This window comes from Papaver somniferum, unplaced genomic scaffold, assembly GCF_003573695.1.
Source record: "Papaver somniferum cultivar HN1 unplaced genomic scaffold, ASM357369v1 unplaced-scaffold_16, whole genome shotgun sequence".
Lineage (NCBI taxonomy): Eukaryota > Viridiplantae > Streptophyta > Magnoliopsida > Ranunculales > Papaveraceae > Papaver > Papaver somniferum.
In genome coordinates this window covers 2,681,874-2,690,268 of record NW_020625486.1, presented here as the reverse complement: position 1 = coordinate 2,690,268, position 8,395 = coordinate 2,681,874, and positions in this window count along the sequence as shown.

Here is an 8,395-nt window from a genome sequence, read left to right as displayed (position 1 = left end):
GACCACCTAGTACCAGCTTCCGCAACAATCCACGTGGTCGTTCCCCTAGCAGTGGACGTGGACAAGCATACATTGATCCTACAACTGAGACATTGCAACCCACGGACATTGCCGAAGCATATAGCTCCATGCATCTTCACGAACCTGATGATGCCTTCTACATGGACACCGGGGCCACCTCGCATCTTACCGCGGATTCAGGTACTTTACATAACGTTTTGATTCTAGTAATGTACGATCCATCTTAGTTGGCAATGGCAATAGCATTCCGGTTACGGCTTGTGGTACCAAGCTTATATCCCTTCCTTCTCGCACTCTTCAACTCAAAAATACTCTTGTTGTTCCCGATATCATTAAAAACTTAGTTTCCGTTCGTAAGTTCACCACTGATAATCATGTATCTGTTGAGTTTGATCCTTCTGGTTTTTCTGTGAAGGATCTGAGTTCGAGGAAGACTATCCTTCGATGTAATAGTTCTGGGGAGCTTTACCCTATCACCAACTCTGTCGTGCCACCTACAAAATCGTCCCAGTCTTCTCCCATTTCTCTCGCTGTCTGTTCACCAGATATTTGGCATAGTCGCCTTGGCCACCCTGGCAAGGCCATTTTAGATGTCTTACGCACAAATAAATCTATTCATTGTAATAAGAAAAATTCTTCTCCACTTTGTCATTCATGTCAAGTTAGTAAACATGTTAGATTGCCATTTTATGAATCTAATTCCATTACTTTTGCACCTTTTGATATCATACATAGCGATTTATGGACCTCTCCAATACATATCGATACCGATTATCGCTATTATCTTATATTGCTTGATGATTTTACCAACTATCTATGGGTTTTCCCCTTAAAATTCAAGTCCGAAGTTTATAGCAAATTTTTGGAATTTCTTTCTTTAGTTCAAACTCAATTTGAACGTAAAATAAAATGTTTTCAATGTGACATGGGCCGTGAATTTGACAACTCTTCTTTTCATACCTTTGCTCGTGACAATGGTCTTGTTTTTCGTTTCTCTTGCCCCCAAACTTCATCCCAAAATGGCAAGGCCGAACGCATGATCCGTCGTGTCAATGATATCACCCGTACCCTTATGTCTCACGCTTCCGTCCCCCCCAAATATTGGGTACACTCTATTCATATGGCAGTTTACCTACATAATATTCTACCCACCAAAGTCCTCCATTTTCACTCACCGGTGTCTATTCTTTATCAACGACAACCTACGTATGACCATCTCCGTACTTTTGGTTGTCTTTGCTATCCAAATATCTCATCCACAACTCCTCACAAACTTTCCCCTCGTTCCACTAGGTGTGTCTTTCTTGGTTTTCCTCCCAACCACCGTGGGTATCGTTGCCTTGACCTTTCCACAAACAAAATTATTATCTCCCGTCACGTCACTTTTGACGAAAATGTCTTTCCCTTCACACATCTCCATCCAAATACTTCTCATAACGATGAGTCTTCCCCTTATCTCACTTATCTTTCGCATAGTCTCTCATACCCATCACCTACTGTCGCCCCCACTTCTACAATCCCTGGACCGTACACTCCTCCCCACCGACGGTCCACATCCTCTGCATCTGCTTCGCAGAACACTCAGCAAACTCCTCCTCAACGTCCCTTCAACTTCCCCTCCTCTATACAACAATATCCTTGTCATCCAACCAGCTCCTCGACTGCTCACCTCCCCTCCACTTCTTTCCAATCCACTCCATTGCGTCTCTTCAACTTCCCTTCCATACGTCATCCAGTCCTTCCTCCACTCCCTACAGAACCAACGTCTGCTCAGCCACCCACTCCTACTTTCCCCACATCTGATCTGCAAGCTACTCCTACCTCTTGTACAACCACTACTGCCCCTCCACCTGCTACTACTCCCATACAACTGCTCCCTCCACTGCAAATGAAAATATGCCCACAACTACCCCTCCGCTCACCACTGACTCTCTCCGTTCCCCTCATGCTCCTTCACGCCATGTGACTCGAGCTTCACGTGGCATTCACAAACCACTCCACCGTCTCAATCTCCATGTCCAAACTTTACGACATATCTCTCCAATTCCTCGCTCTCACTTGGTTGCTTTTAGGGATATAAATTGGAACGCCGCCATGAAAGATGAGTACAATGCTATGTTAAAAACTAATACGTGGGAAATTGTACCACGACCACGTGATGCTCATGTTATTCGTTCCATGTGGCTATTTCGTCACAAATATAATGCCGATGGTTCTTTGCAGCGACACAAGACTCGTCTTGTTGCTAATGGTAAATCTCAGCAGGTTGGGGTTGATTGTTTTGAAACGTTTAGTCCGGTTGTTAAACCTGCTACTATTCGTACTGTTCTTACCATTGCTACTTCGAGGTCTTGGCCAATTCATCAACTAGATGTTAAGAATGCTTTTCTTCATGGTGATCTGACCGAGACAGTTTATATGCATCAGCCTCCGGGATTTGTGGATCCTGATCATCCTGATTACGTATGTCGACTACGCAGATCGCTATATGGTCTCAAACAGGCCCCTAGGGCGTGGTTTCAGAGGTTTGCCAAGTTTATTACTAATTGTGGTTTTCGTGGTAGTGTGTGTGATCCATCTCTCTTTGTTTATAAATCCGGCTCGAATACAACATACTTACTGTTATATGTAGATGATATTGTTTTGACTGCCTCGAACAATAGCCTTCTACACCGCTTCATTGATTTGATGAAACGGGAATTTGCCATGTCTGACCTTGGACCGCTACATCATTTTCTGGGTATCACTGTCACTCGATCATCTTCAGGGTTATATTTGTCTCAGTCCTTATATGCTAAAGACATCATTGCTCGTGCCTCCATGACACATTGTAACCCAGTTGCTACTCCGGTCGACACCAACTCCAAACTCAGTACTACTTCAGGTCCTGCGCTTAAGGATCCTACTCTATACAGAAGCCTAGCTGGAGCTTTACAGTACCTCACATTCACCAGGCCAGACATCTCATATGCGGTTCAACAGGTATGCTTATTCATGCACGACCCCAGAGAGCCTCACATGCAAGCCCTTAATAGGATCATTCGCTATCTTCAGGGCACAATTCATCATGGTTTATTTATCTCGGTCTCAACTACTTCTGGATTAACGGCATACTCTGATGCTGATTGGGCGCGATGTCCGGATTCTCGCCGATCGACTTCGGGTTACTGTGTCTTTCTTGGTGACAACCTCGTCTCCTGGTCATCTAAACATCAGGCAACAGTTTCTCGATCCAGTGCTGAAGCTGAATACCGGGGGGTAGCAAATGCTGTCGCTGAAACTACATGGCTTCGCAACCTCCTTCCAGAGCTTCATATTCCTCTACGACGTGCTACTATCGTATATTGTGATAATGTGAGTGCGATTTATATGTCTGGAGACCCTGTTCAACATCAGCGCACCAAGCATGTGGAAATTGATATACACTTTGTACGTGAACGCGTTCGTATTGGTGACATTCATGTTCTTCACGTCCTTTCTGAAAACCAGTATGCTGACATCTTCACCAAGGGACTTCCTCGTCAGCTATTTGTTCGTTTTAGGTCTAGTCTTAGCGTTTGCTCCTCTCCCGCTCAGACTAAGGGGGTGTAATAGAATAAATATTATCTTGTTACCGTATTTAGAATAAGGAGAATGATCTCCGACTTAATTATTGTAATTCCCAAAAGATATTATGAGTTTTGATATAAAGCTGAATCCTGGAGAACATAACTCTCCAAGGAAACTATTCCCAAATCCAAGAGTTTCCACCAACTCGGCAATTCGCTATTTTATTATTTTCTTATGTGTAGCCTCCAATGTCTTAATGTTGTATGTAGGCACTATAAACCTTTAGATATCCATTTAGTTCTCAGGGTAGGGGTAACGTTTTGAACTGAATCCATGTCTAACTTTTAGATAAGTATTTACATAATATGATAATACCATGCTAGTTGTAGGAATTGCGTAAACATTCACTTCTACTTAAGAATCCTAGAAATGACTTGCCTGTTCTTTAAAACCAATGTTATAAAGTAGTTCATCTGTTGCAAAATACAACAGTGAAAACAACAGCAACTTGGAGTTTATATGAACAATTTTGTTAGTTCTTTGAATGTAGTTTCTTCATGGTTTTGCAGAGTTGACACCAGCAACTTTGGGGAGTTTATAAGAATTTCACTCTCTTTGTTTTTTGAAGTTGATTGGCTAACTTTGGCCAATAAATTTCGGAAAACAACGGGCTTCCGTGAAGAAAAATGTTTCTGACACCATCGACAATGTCAATGCAAGGATCCAGGGTAAGGGAGCTGTCCCAGCAGACCAGCAGAGGTTGATATTATCTAGAAAGCAATTGGAAAATCGTTAGTACCTTGAATCTTTGATAACTACAACATCCAGAAGGATTCTAGGAGTCGTGTCTACATGGTAGTATGCAGATCTTTGTGAGGACCTCGCTGGGAACCATCCTTCAGAGCTTGGAGCCAAAATGCGAGCTTGCTTTTAGGTGGCAATTGGGGTTTTTAGCTGCAGTTGTGCAGGAGTTCCAGTTACCACTAATTTATTAGTTTTGAAATGGCTTCATGTAGGAATTAGGATAGGAACAGGCAAACTTCTGTCTCCTCTGTCGATGATTAAGCAATTTTATATGCATCATAGATTATCACCATATGAACTGCTTTGAGGGTCAAGTTTTACACTGCAGATGAGTTGAACAAGATCATGTTGATTGTGTTTCCAACAATGTGGTCTTGTATTTGATAAGAATGCCCCTATTGTTCTCTCATGCATAATTGTGTTTGTTCCTTCTATTAGCACTGGCAACATTAGGGACATGGTCAGCATGGCAGCAGCATTGTGCAGCCCAAAATTTTAACGATTTTGTTCGTATAACAAACTAAGCCCACATCATATTTAGCATGACATGCACTCTTGTTTTAGGAATCCCGGTTAAATTATCTGCACTAATGCCGCTGGTATCACCGACCTAACTTCTACCACTATTACAGGTGAGTCTGAACAGCTTGATTTGTATGCAGTATCAAGTAGTCGGCTTGTTTGGATATGTCAATTTGAACTAGTAACATTCTTCAGTCTTTGAGTATGACATTGACACCCCAAATTATTTTAGAATTTTGTCACCCCAAATTAACGAGTGATGATACACTTACGGCAATTGCTCCCGATAGGGGACTCGAATGGCTAAAAAATCGTTCTAAACATTGGGATCAAAAGCGGTTAAAAATGGGTCAGTTTCCTTTCGGTCGGGATTTTGGGTCGGGAGTAATTGTCGGTCAATTTAGCATTTTCGCAAATTAACTGCTTCTGACTATTATTTGGTGCCATTTACAATTATTTTAAAATAATTCATTTCAACCGCACCAAACAATGTATGGTCATTCTCAGATAGCTTTATATGCCGCATTCAAAATTGTAAACGGCACCCACCTAGTTTCTGACAGCTTTAACCACCTCGTGAGAAATATCTCGAGATTGAGATTAGCAGGGTTCGATTATTATTGAATTTGACGCATGGGCGGAGGAAAGGAGTGGGGATGTATATCATTTTCGACTACTCCACTCCACCGCACTCTTGCAACTAGCAGTGTCGGTGACTGCTGAGATAACATTAAGGAGACGTACACTTAAAACTGTACCTAGCCAGTACAAGGATTGCTTAACAAAATTGTAACGTGAGGTCACTCTGAGACTCAATTAAAATAAATTTATAGCACGGAGAACGATTTGATTAACTTAAAAGGCGGCATATGACGATTTGTGGTAGTTTATACTGGATTTTTTTTCTTTTTTGAAGCATAATATTGGGCCATTTACAAAATGGTCATACTCTATATAATTTAGTTACAAAATGATCACACTTTTGTAATTTGGTTACAAAATGATCACACATTGTCCGGCATAACAGTTTTACCAAAAAACGGGGTTAGTTGTACCCAAAATATCCTCGCTCTTAACAAAAGAGAATGTTAACCGCAGTTAACCCATTGCTGATGTGGTGGGCATCTCGCTGATGTGGAAACAATTTTGTGGCCAGAACCTAGCAGACTGGCTCAAGCTGACTAGATTAATTGCCAAGGCCAGAGCCATTTGCGTTCATCCTGCAACAGACCTTGTTCTTGTCTCGACTGCAACACATCACCCATCTCTACATACCAGTATCAGCACCGGCTTAACAACTCCAATGTTTTTAGCTGCAATAACCAATGCCATCTGTTTCAGTACATCACCATTCATGTTGCTTCACCTTCAACTGTATTGCAACTCCATCTCCATCACCAGATTCATAAACCATTGTATAGCACAACCACCAGCAAACCCATCCACTTTCACATTGGAGTCTACCCAAGTCAACTCCATAATCCCCTTCTTTAAAGTTTTAGTCCCTGCACATACTCAAACCACAACATTTGAGCCATCTAGAACTGCACACATCCATTGCAGTAACAACTTCTTTTTAACCACCAATACCATTCTCTGAAACTCCCACAATCTTCTCAGAAATCCACCAGTTTTCAACCACCAACTGAACTCCACCATGCTCAAGCCATTGTCACCACAATGATACCACCAGACTCATTGTCTCTCTGCACTTTCTCCACATCAACACTACCAGTCACGTCTCCTTCTCCCATCTACAGCTAGCACCAGATTCAACACCCATTCTTCGAATTCTTGTTATTCATAACACTACCAGTCACATCTCCTTCTCCCAGCTATAGATATCACTAGATTCAGCACCCATTCATCGAATTCTTGTTATTCATAACACAATCATCACAACCAGATCCATCACTCTTACCTACTGGTGGTGGGGATATGCACTGGAATGGTAGTATGGATGTGGAGGTGGTATGCTAGTAAACTGGTTAGGGAAAAACAATGGTGGTGGGTGGTGGGTTTAGATGCTGGCTGACAAGCAGCTGTTGATGGTATGCAAGATAATGGTGATGTTGATGTAGGAGAAAAGGTGATGGAGCCTTGCAACTGGCAGTAGTGGTGTTTCTGTGCATAACCACAAACCCTGGTAGCAGCTTCTTTTGGGTTTAGTTGACATGCAATTTCAAATCAGACACAAACCCATTCTCCCAAACTTTCAAACACACAAGCACTAACCATTTTCCTGCCATATGAGCTCTTTTCCAACCTGCAATTCCAATCAAAGAGCAACCTATTTTCCCAAACTTTCAAACATACAAACATAACTAAAAATTATGTCGTTCATCATCAAATACAATGGCAGCAGCATTAGTTTTCTGACTGTATCAACGGCATCAGCTTAAATATATACCTTCTAAACAGATTCTTCACATAATTCCTGAACACACACATGACAACTTACAGTTTACACAATTACTAACACAACACATAATTCCAATTGTAACAGTTAATTTGAATCCACAGTAAGTAATAGTTAGGGTTTATGAAAAAAATCCCCAAATTCGAAACAAGGCACTACAAAAAAACTGACCAAAGGCTACTAAAATTTTTCCACAGCAGCAAAATATAGTTGCCTTAACAGTTTAAGCAACTAGGAAAGGCAACGGGGGGTGTGTATTGGTTTAAGCCACTAAACGGTAAGCAACTATAGTTTCTAAAATCCATTAGCAATAAATGTGCGCCAACCAAACAAATGCATTAGTAGCTTGAGACATTCAACCACATGGAGAAAACCAACAACAAGATACTAGTTTCCTAATTCTTTATTCAGCCACTAAAGTAACGCAACTACAGGTAAACCTAGTTGATTAAACCTTTGGGAACTAACCATGGAAACTACAGTAGGCATATACATTAAGCTACTTTTGGGAACCAACTTGAGCATCGTAGTAGCTTAACTTAAGAAGAGTAAATAATTTAATGAGAGAAGCCTTGTAAGTGAGCCCTCATACTCAATAGTCTGGACATGTTATTGTGTATCAACTAACATGAGGTTGTTGTAGAGTTACTTAGTAATTAAGATGTGTTAAAATGTGTATCGACTACATATAGAAACACTCCGCGTCAATGCAAAATCAGATTCTTAACATTACCATGCCAATTGCAAGAAAACTATGTTTGTTTTAATAAAAATGAAGGCTAAGGCCAGAACTTCCATCACCTGAAGTTAACAAAAGTAACTATAGTGGTAAAACTTTGATTGAAAAGAAAAAAAAGTTCCTTCCTCACAGAATCTGGGCATCACTTTCAGTTTCCATGTATAGTTCAAAAGTTCCATACAACCAAAACAAGAAGTTTCCATACATAGTTCAAAAATTCCATACAACCAAAAGAAGAAGTTTCCATACATAGTTCAAAAGGGTTGAATTCCTCGTAAACAAAAATAAAAACTTGACCACTGTATACACTTGAACAACGTGCATAAACTGCACCTTCGCCA